The following is a 14,016-nucleotide window of genomic DNA, read 5'->3' on the forward strand; positions in this document are numbered from 1 at the left end:
CATAGGCTCAGTAATGGCTACAGTTGCACATGCTCAGTGTGGTTGCACATGCTCAGTGTGAGGTAGTGACATTATCCTATTGGAGTATTTAAAGGAAGTCTCAGACACAGAAGATGCTCTCTCAGCCACAGACACAAGAGAAGACTCCATCTTTGACCATCCACATGGCCCTCCTGCCTCCTTCACTTCTCCACTAAGACCAAGGACTTGGTTTGATCCTGAGGTCCTTCAGAGAGCTAGTCCAGACATTACAATTTCCATAAAAGATAATTCTTTTTTCAGATGCTTTTGCTTGCCCAAAGTAGTGGTTTTCAACAATATCTATATATGTACATGTTTCCTTCTTTGAACCAATTCATTCACAGGAGAGTGATGTTCAATTGTTTTTGTTTCCCTCTTCCTGATTTCCCTTCATTATAAAAATTCATTCATTTTTTTTTTAAATTTTTTTTATTTAATAGCCTTTTATTTACAGGATATATACATGGGTAACTTTACAGCATTAACAATTGCCAAACCTCTTGTTCCAATTTTTCACCTCTTACCCCCCCCACCCCCTCCCCTAAATGTCAGGATGACCAGTAGATGTTAAATATATTAAAATATAACTTAGATACACAATAAGTATACATGACCAAAACATTATTTTGCTGTACAAAAAGAATCAGACTCTGAATTATTGTACAATTAGCTTGTGAAGGAAATCAAAAATGCATGTATGCATAAATATAGGGATTGGGAATTTAATGTAATGGTTAAAAATTCATTCTTAAGAACCTCTTTTTTGGCTATAATTTTCTCCATTCTTCTTCCCTCTGCTCTCTCTAAATACATCTCTATTCTAAACTTTCCTTTTGAATTTATCCCAACATAATAGATTCACAACCATGTCCTCTATCTAAGTTGATGCCTTCTAACTTCCCTAATGATAAAGTTTTTTCTTGGGAATATAAATAATTTAACCTTATTAAATTATTGATAAGTTCTCTCATGTTTCACTTTGTATGGCTCTTGAATCTTGTCTTTATATATATATAAAATTAAAATTAGCACTTTTGTTTTTAACAAGAACGCCTGGAAATCTCCTATATTACTAAATGTCCATTTACCCCTGTGGGATTATACTCACCTTTGCTGAGTCAGTTATTCTTGGTTGTAATTCTAGGTCTTTTGACTTTAAAATATCATATTCAAAGACCTCTGTTTCTTAATAGTGGTAGCTACTAAATTTTATGGGAGCCTGACTTCAGGATTCAAATACTGTTTGTCTCCAGGATATTTTTTTTTTCCTGGCTGCTTGCAATATTGTCTCATTGAACTGGGAGTTCAATTTGGAATTTGACTATAATATACCTAGAGGTTTTCATTTTGGAATATTGTTTAGCAGATCTTGGTGGGTTCTTTCAGTTTCTGTTTTGACATCTGGGAAATTTTCTTTTCTAATTTTTAGAACAATGATGTCTAAGCTCTTCCACATGACAATTATAATTTTTAAAGAAATATTTTTTCAGGAAGTTGTCGTATCTCTTTTACTACTGGTAAAGAATTAGAACTGAAATAGATTCCCAAAAATTAGTGAGTGGTTAAACACATTATTGAACCTGAATATAATAGAATATTAATGTGCTGTAACTAATGATTATTATATAAAAGCATAGAAAGATTTGCATTAACTGATAGAAAATGAAGCAGAACCAAGAAAACAATATGCATAATAACTATAACAATGTAAATGGAAGAAACAACCAATACATACTCACAAATGAAAAATGAATGTAACAAAATTATAAGATCAAGTATGACTTGAATAAAGAGATAAGGGAAGACAGGTTTCCCCTCACACATCTTTGTAAAGGTAGAATGTAGCACATGTTTTTATACCTGTTCAATTCATTAATCGGTCATGCTGAATTTTTTTCCTCTTTAAACATACTATTAGGTAAATGCATTAGCTTTTCAGAATGGAAAGGGAGAAAAATAATGTGATGATGTTATAAACATAATACCTTAATAAAAACTTATTTTAAAAGGTACCAGTTAAAAAGGAGAGAATGGCTAGTGCATCAGTTTAGATATACAATATACAAAAGCAAAAAATACAGAAACCTAAAGTTTTATAAACATAAAACTTCTGAATAAATTGGATTTCAATCTGGCAGAAATTAGATTTAGACTAACATCTTACACCATATTATAATGTAAACTACAAATATATACATGACCTTGAAATAAAAGGTTATATTGTAAATTAGAGGAGCAAGGAAAAAAATGTCTGTTGTATCTATAGATATGGAAAGAATGTTTGAATAAGTAAGTAATAGAGAGGATCACACAAAATGATATTTTTTGTTAATGATAAAATTTTGTACAAATAAATCTAAAGTAGTAAAATTAGAAAAATTAGAAGTGAAACTGAATTGCATAGTCAAGGTCTTATTTTCATGATAAATAACTGATTAAAACTTAAAAGATTAAATAAAGGCCTATTGAAAGATATATATATATATATATATATATATATATATATATATATATGATATAGGGGAGGAGCCAAGGTGGGAGAGAGGACACATGTTTCTTTCTGAACTCTCCTGCTACATTTACACCAATTATAAAATTCAGCCTCTGAATTAGTGCAGCATATTACCAGCAGTAGATAATTCCAAAGATCACCAAAAAAAGGTTTGCTTTGATTGGCACAGGAGGAGGTGGCTTGGTGCAGGCAGAGAAGCAGAGCATGGAGGTCAGTGCATGCTGAGCAGACAGGGGTGGGGTGGGGTGGGGGTGAGGGTGGTGCTGTCTCTGCCAGGTGGAGAATCTATCGGGAATACTCTACCACTTTTGACTACTCTGCCATCCAACACAAATGCAGAGGGTAAAAAGTATACCCCAAAGTGCTGGAGTCTCACAAGACCTGGCCACACGCACCCATCACTGGGAGTGATTCAGCACTATCCCAGCACAGCTATTGCCGCTTCTGAGAGTCTGTAGAAGAAGTTTGAAACCTCCTTGCCCAAAAAGCAGATCCCAACATTTTAAAAAATGAGTAAAAAGGCAAAGCAAACTCTAACTACAGACAATTTCTACAGTGAAAGAGAACAGATTTCTAACCCGGAGCACACTAAAAGCAGATAGTCTTGAGATGAAGCCCCAAAGGGGGATATCACCAGATCCCTACCACACAAGGCTCTCCTAGGTGAAATTAAAATGATCTTAAAAGAGAGCTACAATAAAAATGGGGAGAGGCAAAAAAAAAACTCTGCAAGAGAGTTTGGAAAAGGTATAAAACTCATTAAAAGAAAGATTTGATAAAGTGGAAAAAGAAAACAACACCCTGAAATGTGAAATGGAAAAAGTAAAGAACTTCCAGGAAACCAGAATTTGTGAAATGGAAAAAGAAAATAACTTCTTAAAAAATTTTTTTGTGAAATGAAAAAAAATTCCATAGAACAAAACAACTCATTTAAAAACTCAATTGGACAAATACAAAAAGAAATAAAAAAAAGTTAGTGAAGAAAATAATTCATTAAAAAATCAGAACTGAACAAATGGAAGTGAATGACTATGACACATCAAGAATCAACCAAGCAAAACCAAAAAAATGAAAAAATAGAAAAAAAATGTTAAATACCTACTTGGGAAAACAAAAGACCTGGAAAATAGATCTAGGAAAGATAATCTAAGGATTATTGGACTCCCTAAAAATCATGATAAAAAAAGAGTTTAGACACTATTTTTCATGAAATCATTAAAAGAACTGATCAGATGTCATAGAATCAGAAGGTAAAATAGCCTTTGAAAGAATTCATCAAATACCTCCTGAAAGAAACCACAAAAATAAAACTCAAGAAATATTGTGGCTAAATTTCAGAACTATTGGACCAAGGAAAAATTATTACAAGCAGGCAGAAAAAAAAAACAATTCAAATACAGAGGAGCCACAATAAGGATTACTCAGGATCTAGTAGCTTCCACATTAAAGGATCGAAGGGCCTGGGATCTAATAATCCAAAAGGCAAAGTGAACTTGGAATATAGCCAAAAATAAATTACCCAGCCAAACTGAGCATTTTCTTCCATAGAAGAAGAAAGGCATTCAGTGAAACAGATGAATTCCATTTATTTCTGATGAAAAAAACAGAGCTTAATAAAAAAAAAAAATGACCTTTAAATATAGGACTCAAGAAATAAAAAAGGTAAAAAGAACTCTTGAGAGTTGTATTTCTGTTATGGGTATACATAGAGAGTGCATGTTTAATTTGATTTTGCTGTTATAATATAAAAAAGAAAGTAGAGTTGGAAAGGGGATTGTACAAGAAAAAGGGAAAAGTGGAGGTAAAAAGAGAAATTACATCTCATGAAAGACAAAAGGCCAATTCCAGGGGTGGGGATGAACACTTGAATCTTATTCCCCACGATTTGGCTCAAAGAGAAAATGGATAATTTGTTTTAAGAGAAACTTCTCTCACCCCCTTGAATAGTGGAGGGGAAAGGGAAGGGGAGCCCAAATAGAAGGGAAAAGAAAAGAAGGGGATATAAGAAAAGGGGAAAGGGGAGGAACCCGGGAGGTCGTTTGAGGCAAGTGGTGCCTTAAGGGCCACTGGGAGGAATAAGGGAAAGGAAAAGAGAAAAGTATATATGGAAAAAAAAATGGCAGGAAAACAGAATTAGTAGTTTTAAATTAAAGTGAATAGGGAACTCCCCAAAAGCAGAGGGATAGCAGACTGGATTAAAAGCCAAATCCATAATATATTTTTTAAAAAGAATTTAAAGAGGGGCATACAGGTAAAGGGACTGAGCACAATCAATTATGTTTCAGTAAAGTAAAAAAAGCAGGAGTAGCCATCCTGATACAGATCACAAAAAGCAAAAGGATCTAATTAAAAGAGATAAGAAAAACTATTTTTGCAAAGGGATAAATGAAGCAAATCTACTAAAATATATGTACCAAGTGTAATGGCATCTAAATTCCATTATTTAGTGGAGAAGTTAAGAGAGTCAAGAAGAAAAACACAAAACCATAATAGTGGGAGATCTAACCTTTGCACCTCAGAACTAAAAATCAAACCACAAAAAAATAAGAAAGAATTAAAGAGTTAAATAGAATACTAGAAAAGTTAAATATGATAGATCTTTGGGAAAACTAACAGAAAGGAGAATTCTTCCCCAGTTCATGGAACCTATACAAAATTGACCAATATTAGGACATAAAACCCCCAAAAAAATCAAAAGGCAGAAATATAAAATTTTTTTCAGATCAATGAAAAAAGCTATATTAAAAAGCCAGGGAAAATAACCAAAAAGTAATTGAAACAAATAATCCCATCCTAAAGAATAAATTAAGAAACAGCAAATTATAGACACAATTAGTAAATCATCCAAGAAATGACAATGATGAAACAAATACCAAAAATTGTGGGATGCAAGCCAAAGTGGTAATAAGGGGGAAACAATCCTAGAGGCTTACACATTAGAAAGAGAAGATCAATGAATTGAGCTTGCAACTACAAAAGCTAGAAAGGTACAAATTAAAACCCCCCACTCAAATATCAGTCTGCAAATTCTAAAAATAAAGAAGAGATCAATAAAATTGAAAGTAAAAAAACCTATTGAGTTAATAAATAAAACTAAGAGGTGGTTTTATGAAAAAAGTCAACAAAACAGATAAATCTTAATTTGATTAGGAAAAGGAAAGAGGTCCTGATGGATCAGGCCATCCTCAGCAACGAGATCAACCAAATCATTTCTAATGGAGCAGTAATGAACTGAACCAATACCCAGAAAAGAACCTGGGAGATGACTAAAACCACACATTGAATTCCCAGTCCCATTTAACACCCATCTTTGATTTTTCCAAGCTAATTGTTTAAAATAATTCAGAGTCTGATTCTTTTGCAGCTAATGTTGTGGTCATGTATACTTTATTGTGTATCTAAGTTATATTTTAAATATTTAACATCTACTGGTCATCCTGCCATTTAGGGAGGGGTGGGGGGGGGTAAGAGGTGAAAAATTGAAAAAGGTTTGGAATTGTTAATGCTGTAAAGTTACCCATGTATATATATCCTGTAAATTAAAGGCTATTAAATAAAAAAATAAATAAATAAATAAATAAATAAATAAATAAAAAAAGGAAAAGGAAAGAGGAAAATCAAATTGTTAGTCTCAAAAATGTAAAGGGAGAACTTTCCACTAATGAAGAGCAATAATTAGGAGTTATTTTGCATTTGATAACCTAAGTAAAATGGAGAAATATCTACAAAAATATAAATTTGCCAGATTAAAAGAAAAGGAAATAAATTACTTAAATATTCCCATTTATGAAAAAGAAATAGAATAAGCTATTGATCAACTCCCTAAGAAAAATCCCTAGGACCAGATGGATTTACATGTGAATTCTACCAAACATTTAAAGAACAATTAACCCCAATAATATAAACTATTAAAAAAAATAGGGCATGAAGGAATCCTACCAAATTCCTTTAATGACACAGACATGTTACTGATACCTAAACCAGGTAGGTTGAAAACAGGAAGAAAATGAAATCTCCCTAATGAATGTTGATGCTAAAATCTTAAATAAAATATTAGCAAAGAGATTTTAGAAAATCATGCCCTAGATAATATACCATGACCAAGTAGGATTTATACCAGGAAAGGGTGGGTTAAATATTAGGAAAACTATTAGCATAATTAACTATATCAATAACCAAATTAACAAAAAACCTTATGATCATCTCAATAGGTGCAGAAAAAGCATTTAATAAAATCCAGCACTCATTCCTATTAAAAATACTAGAAAGTATAGGACTAAATGGACTTTTCCTTAAAATAGTCATTAGCATTTATTTAAAACCATTAGTAAGCATCATATGTAATGGGGATAAAATGGAATCATTCCCAATAAGATCAGGAATGAAATAAGGTTGTTCACTATCATCATTACTATTCAACGTTGTATGAGAAATGTTAACTTTGGCAATAAGAGATGAAAAAGAGATTAAAGGAATTAGAGTAGGTAATGAGGAAACCAAATTATCACTCTTTGCAGATGATATGATGGTATATTTAGAGAAGCCAAGAGAATCAACTAAAATTTTATCAGAAATAATCCACAACTTTAGCAAACTTGCAGGATACAAGATAAATCCACATAAATCATCAGCATTTTTATACATCAGTAACAAAATCCAACAGCAAGAGATACAAAGAAAAATTCTGTTATGGGCCAGAACTCTGAACTTCAAACAAGGATTCTTACAAGGTACTAACTAAGTAGAATTGATGAAATGATGGTTATCTAATTTAGTATGGTGATTAATAGTTCTATAAGTTCAGCATGATTGATTTAATCTTACAACAAAATAACAATTTTCTGGTGATACAATGATTGGTTTATACTCAGTGTAGAGCATATAAGCTAGGAGCCTCAGTCAGATTCATTTGGAGGGCATAGTAGACAGGTGGGAGCTCAAGCTCTCAGAACCAAGGAGAGAGCGATTCAATTTCATCTTCAGTTAGGCTCCTGGTGGCTGGGCTGGCCTCCTGCACTTCTCCACTGAAACCAAGACTCCAGAAGGCCTTTAAGAAAGCTAGCTGATGCCTCAGGCAAGGAGACAAGACTTTGAAGGAGACAATAAAGACTTTTGGACTTTAACACCTGACTGTTCTCATGGTGATTATTGAACTGAAACGAAGCCTGCCCCAAAGACCTCCAGAAAACCAAATGAGAACATTATAAAATTAGATAAAGGGTCAAAGGATATGAATAGACAATTTTCAGATGAAGAAATGGAAACTTCTAGTTATATGAAAAAGTGCTCCAAATCACTGTTGATTAGAGAAATGCAAATTAAGACAACTCTGAGATACCACTACATATCTCTCAGATTGGTAAGATGACAGAAAAAGGCAAAGATGAATGTTGGTGGGGATGTGAGAAAACTGGAGACCAATTCTGGAATTATACTCAAAAAGTTATCAAACTGTGCATACCCTTTGATCCAGCAGTGTTACTACTAGACTTATATCCCAAAAAGATCTTAAAGAAGGGAAAGAGACCTACATGTTCAAAAAATGTTGTTGTAACCCTTTTTATGGTGGCTAGAAACTGGAATGCCCATTGAAGATGCCCATCAATTGGAGAATGGCTGAATAAATTGTGGTGCATGAATGTGATGGAATATTATTGTTTTGTAAGAAATGACCAACAGGATGATTCAGAGAGGCCTGGAGAGACTTACATGAATTGATGCTAAGGGAAATGAGCAGAACCAGAAGATCATTATACATGGCAATAACAAAATTATATGATGATCAATTCTGATAGATGTGGCTCTCTTCAACAATGAAATGATTCAATCCAGTTCCAATTGTTCAGTAATGAAGAGAATCGGCTACACTCAGAGACAGAACTATGGGAAATGCGTGTAAACCACAACATAACATTTCCACTCTTTCTGTTATTGTTTGCTTGCATTTTTGTTTTACTTCTCAGGTTTTTTTCTTTCTTTCTAAATTCAATTTTTTTTTGAGCAGCAAGATAACTGTTTTAATATGTATACATATATTGGATATAACATATAGTTTAACATATTTAACATGTATTGGACTGTCATCTAGGGGAGGGGATTGGGAGAAGGAGGGGAAAAGTTGGAACAGAAGTTTTTGCAAGGGCCATTCTTGAAAAACTACCCAAGCATATGTTTTGTAAGTAAAAAAAAGATATAATAAATAAACAAACAAATGAATAAATAAATAAATAACGGATCAAAAAGAATGAAGACTACACATTCCACATACCTCCAGCCATAGAGATAATGAATCTGTTTCCCATAAATAAATAAACAAACAGTCGTAGAAGACTTGGAGGAATTCATAACCTGGGATCTATGAACTTATATATATATATATATATATATATATATATATATATATACACACATATATATGTATATCTATACACACATATATGTATTAATATACATATATATGTATGTGTGTGCATGTATACATGTATGTGTGTATAGATATAGATAGATAGATATTTTAGTATGGTTGATTTTCTGTATAAACCTATATATTTAAAAACTTGATGTTGAGAAGAATTTACCAAACTTCCAAATGGGTCTATGACATAAAAAAAAGGTTAAAAACATTTGATTTAGAGTTTTAAGAAGTAAATTAAGTTATTAATATGTTAGAGAAATTTAAAGATGCAGGCAGAATCTAAAACCTCAGGTCAACAGCAAAGGTTAATGACAGTTGAATAACAAGTATGTATGAGAAAAGAAATAAAGTTCAAATAAAAATTTTCTCAAAATTTGTCAGATTTGGAATTCTGAGCAATATTAATAGTTTTGAAGTAGGTGTGTAAAGTTTTAGCTCCATCTATATTGTCCTTCTTGAGGAATCACAGATAAGGAGAACTTTCTTTCCTTTTTGATGGCTGCTAAATTAGAGATAACTGTACTAGGATGGTGATGGATGAATTAACAATTTTGATGTCACAAGATGAATTAAAAATAATTAAATTGAATGTTTAATCTTCAATATCCTATACTATCCTGTGTGAAATGAGGTGTAGAGTGACAGTTAATAGAGAAACTTTGTGAGGAAGTCAAACTATTCAAAATGCTTTGTCAAGAATTATCTGTCCATAAAGTATGCCTTTTATAGGGAAGTCATATCATTATTCCAGAAGGAAGTGGTCTTTCTGGCCACATTACATGTTGCACATCTGGGAATTAATTATATGAAAGCATTGGGTAGAAAGCATGTCTAGTGGCCTGGAATTAATTCTGATATTGAAAGGATTGTAAAGGAATGTATTCTGTGCCAGGCTTCTAGGCATAGTTTGCCAAGGGAACTTATTTTTCCATAGTAATGAAAGGTCCAAGAAGCATCTATTTTGATTTTGAAATACCATTCCTAAGAAAGACCTTCATTGAAGTAAAATCCTTCTCCAAATACCTCCAAATGCTCTTAATTCTATCCCAAATCTCTGCTATAGCCATCCTTGCAATGTGTTCCTTATTTGGTATATGGAATTTGCCAGATATTCTTTTTTCTTCATTATATCTGTATTTACCTAAGTTGATTTTTAGGGTATTTGTAATTTGGTGTAATTTCAAGCAAAAGCCAAGATTGAAAAGATGGTGTAAACTACTATGAATGTTATAAAGGTAATAATAAGAGGAGAAAAACAAATATGCTTTGGCTGATTTGTCGTCTTTAGTAGTTACTTTATATTGAACAGCAGGAATCAGACCTAATGAATTAATACTGAGGTATCTAAAATTTTGTCTTGATTACTATCTCTATCCAGACAAGGAAAATGACATACAGAATGAATAAAGTCAGTCTCCTATTTGCTTATTTGTTCTTACCAATCTGTTAATAATTTCATAAAGATAAAAATTGTCTCCTGAAACATGAGACAGAGAGAGACAGAAACAGACAGATAGACAGTTAGAGAGCCAGAGAGAGGTATTCTGAAAGAACTGCACTATTAACCTATTCTCTCCTCTTGAATACCTTTTTTCCTTTTTGCGTTTTTTGAGAATTTCTTTTTTATTTTCTCATTTCCCTGACTGCTCCTTTTTAGCCTCTTTTGCTAATGCATTATTCATTTATACATTCTCATTATGGGTACATCTTAAGGCTCTCTCTTGGGATCCCTTCTCTAAACTTTCTAAACTCATTAAACTTCCCTTAGTGAAGCCCAAGATCATATTTGGGATTTTTGGCCATGATATAGTGATAAGCTTTTAGTCTACTAAAAATACTTAAATTGGTTTCAAATTGTTTTCTAATCATGTCTCTTACAACTTGTATTTGTAGTGCTGATTTCTTGATCCAAGTATAAGATTTTTTTATTTATCACTGTTGAATACCATCACATTAGTTTTGAAGTTTTGAATTTCTATGAATTCAAATTCATATGCTTTCTATAAAGCAAGTCCTGGACATTTTCAATCATCAATTTGTTTATTAAATACTCACACTCAGTTTTTGAATATAAAAAGATTAAAGAGTGATCAGGAATAACTGCCAAGCTGGCTTTGATTCTCCATTAGATCGATGCCTTTCTTGCCTTACATTTGTCACATTTGTGGATGAAAATACATCATATCATTTGAAAAGTTTATATAGAATTATCCAAATAGATTTTCTGGTCCATCCTTGTAGATAAAACTTCTTCCCCTTTTGTATTTCCTATTAAGTTACTCACTCCTATCTGTATGATATACCATAATAATACCTTAATCATGATGAGTTGAGTGCCAAAGGTGAATGAGAAGCTTTGAAAAGAGCTAGACAACGCCTTAAAGAAGTGTTGGACCTTCTTAAAAACCTATAAATCAGTATGTATGGACTATATATACATAGATCAGAGAATCTTTTTTATCATTTTTTAAAGTTTTTTTTTATTATAGCTTTTTATTTACAAGTTATATGCATGGGTAATTTTACAGCATTGACAATTGCCAAACCTTTTATTCCAATTTTTCCCCTCCTTCCCCGCATCCCTTCCCCCAGATGGCAGGTTGACCAATACATGTTAAATATGTGAAAGTATAAATTAAATACAAAATAAGTATGCATGTCCAAACAGTTATTTTGCTGTACAAAAAGAATCAGACTCTGAAATAGTATATAATTAGCCTATTAAGGAAATAAAAAATGTAGGCGGACAAAAATAGAGGGATTGGGAATTCTATGTAATGATTCTTAGTCATCTCCCAGAGTTTTTTCACTGGGTGTAGTTGGTTCAATTCATTACTGCTCTATTGGAACTGATTTGATTCATCTTATTGCTGAAGATGGCTAGGTCCATTAGAATTGATCATCATATAGTATTGTTGTTGAAGTATATAATGATCTCCTGGGTCCTGCTCATTTCACTCAGCATCAGTTCATGTAAATCTCTCCAGGCCTTTCTGAAATCATCTTGTTGGCCATTTCTTACTGAACAATAATATTCCATAATATACATATACCACAATTTATTCAGCCATTCTTCAATTGAGGGGCATCCATTCAGTTTCCAGTTTCTGGCCACTACAAAGAGGGCTGCCACAAACATTGTTGCACATACAGGTCTTTTTTCCCTTCTTTAAAATCTCTTTGGGATATAAGCCCAGTAGTAACACTGCTGGATCAAAGGGTATGCACAGTTTGATAACTTTTTGAGCATAGTTCCAAATTGCTCTCCAGAATAGCTGGATGTGTTCATAATTCCACCAACAATGTATCAGTGTCCCTGTTTTCCCACATCCCCTCCAACATTCTGCATTATTTTTCCCTGTCATTCTAGCCAATCTGACAGACGTGTAGTGATATCTCAGAGTTGTCTTAATTTGCATTTCTCTGTAGATCAGAGAGTCTTAAACTTATTTTATTTCATGGACCCTTTTGACAGTTTGGCAATATCTATAGATCCCTTTTCATAATCATATTTTGAAAAACATAAAATAAAATACACAGAATTATGAAGGAAATCTAATTATATTGCAACTCATTTATCAAAATGCTGTTAAACAATGCTATAGACTCAAGGATAAAATCCTTCCCTTAAAGAACAGTTTGGAACTACACTCAAAGGGCTATAAAACTGTGGATATCCTTTGACCTAGCAATACCATTACTGGGTTTGTTTTCCAAGGAAATCATAAAGGAGAGAAAAGGACCCATATGTGCAAAAATGTTTGTAGCAGCTCTTTTTCTGGTAACAAAGAATTGGAAAATAAGTAGATGCCCATCAATTGGGGAATGGCTAAACAAGCTGCGATGTATGAAGTTAATGAAATATTATTGTTTTACACAAAATGAACAAGCTGATTTTAGAAAGGCCTGGAAAGATTCACTTTTAGGGAGGCTGAGCAAAATAAGTAAAACCAGGAACACATTTTATACTGCAACAGCAAGATTATGTGATGATCAACTATGAAAGACTTGGTTCTTAGTGGTTCTGGCAGTCCCAATAGATTTTGAATAGAAAATATCATCTGCAACCAGAAAAAAGAACTATGGAGATTGAATGTAAATCAACACATGCTATGTTTACTTCTTTTTTCTGTTTTTTTATCTCTCTTGGTTTTTCCTATTTGTTTTGATTTTTCTCTTCCAATATAATTCATAAAGAAATGTGTATTTAAAAAGTTAATATACATGTATAACCAGAAAAATAAGACAATTAATAAATTAAAAAAAATGGATTCCTCCGTTTATATACTTTGACCAAGCTCTTCCCAAGATAGCTAAAAATCTTTTTCCACTCAGTATTGTTTCCCCTTATCAGAACACACACACACACACACACACACACACACACACACACAGAGAGAGAGAGAGAGACAGAGAGAGAGAGAGAGAGAGAGAGACAGACAGAGAGAGAGAGAGAGACAGAGAGAGAGAGAAACAGAGACAGAGAGAGAATAGACAACAAAAGTGAATAGTTAGGAGATGTCATGTTTCATGCAAGGAACAGTAAAGAGGCCAGTAACACTGAATCACAAGGTATCTGGATAGTTTTAAGACACTAAGAGACTGGGAAAATTATCAAATTTAGGACTTTATATTTTATTCTGGAAATATTAGGAAGCTATTGGTATTTATTTCATTGGGTAGAATATGGGAAGACCTGTACTTGAAAAAGATAAATTTGGCAGCTGAATGAAGGATGGACAGAAATGGAGAAAGCACTGAAGCAAGGAAGCCAGCCCGAAAGACATTTTAATAGTTCAAAAATAAGATGATGATGACCATGCTAATAGCATTATCAGATGAGAAAAGGAAAGATGTTATAAAAGTAGAATCAATCATTTCATAGAGTTAGGTCTCAAGAAAGTCATGTGTTTTTTTTAATTGGGTAACTGGAATGATAATATTACATTTGACAGAAATAGGAAATTTAGAAAGGGGGAGATTTGAGAGAAAAGATGGAGATTTCAAGTTGGAACATGTTGAATTTAAGGTAACAATGGGATATCAAGTTTGATATATCTAGTAATCA

General features: G+C 32.7%; 1 pseudogene; it reads right to left on the minus strand.

The window, feature by feature from the left end:
• Positions 1 to 14,016, minus strand: part of LOC100924013 — a 30,821-nt pseudogene that overhangs the window by 6,639 nt on the left and 10,166 nt on the right.

This window comes from Sarcophilus harrisii, chromosome 1, assembly GCF_902635505.1.
Source record: "Sarcophilus harrisii chromosome 1, mSarHar1.11, whole genome shotgun sequence".
In the NCBI taxonomy this organism is placed as follows: Eukaryota; Metazoa; Chordata; class Mammalia; order Dasyuromorphia; family Dasyuridae; genus Sarcophilus; species Sarcophilus harrisii.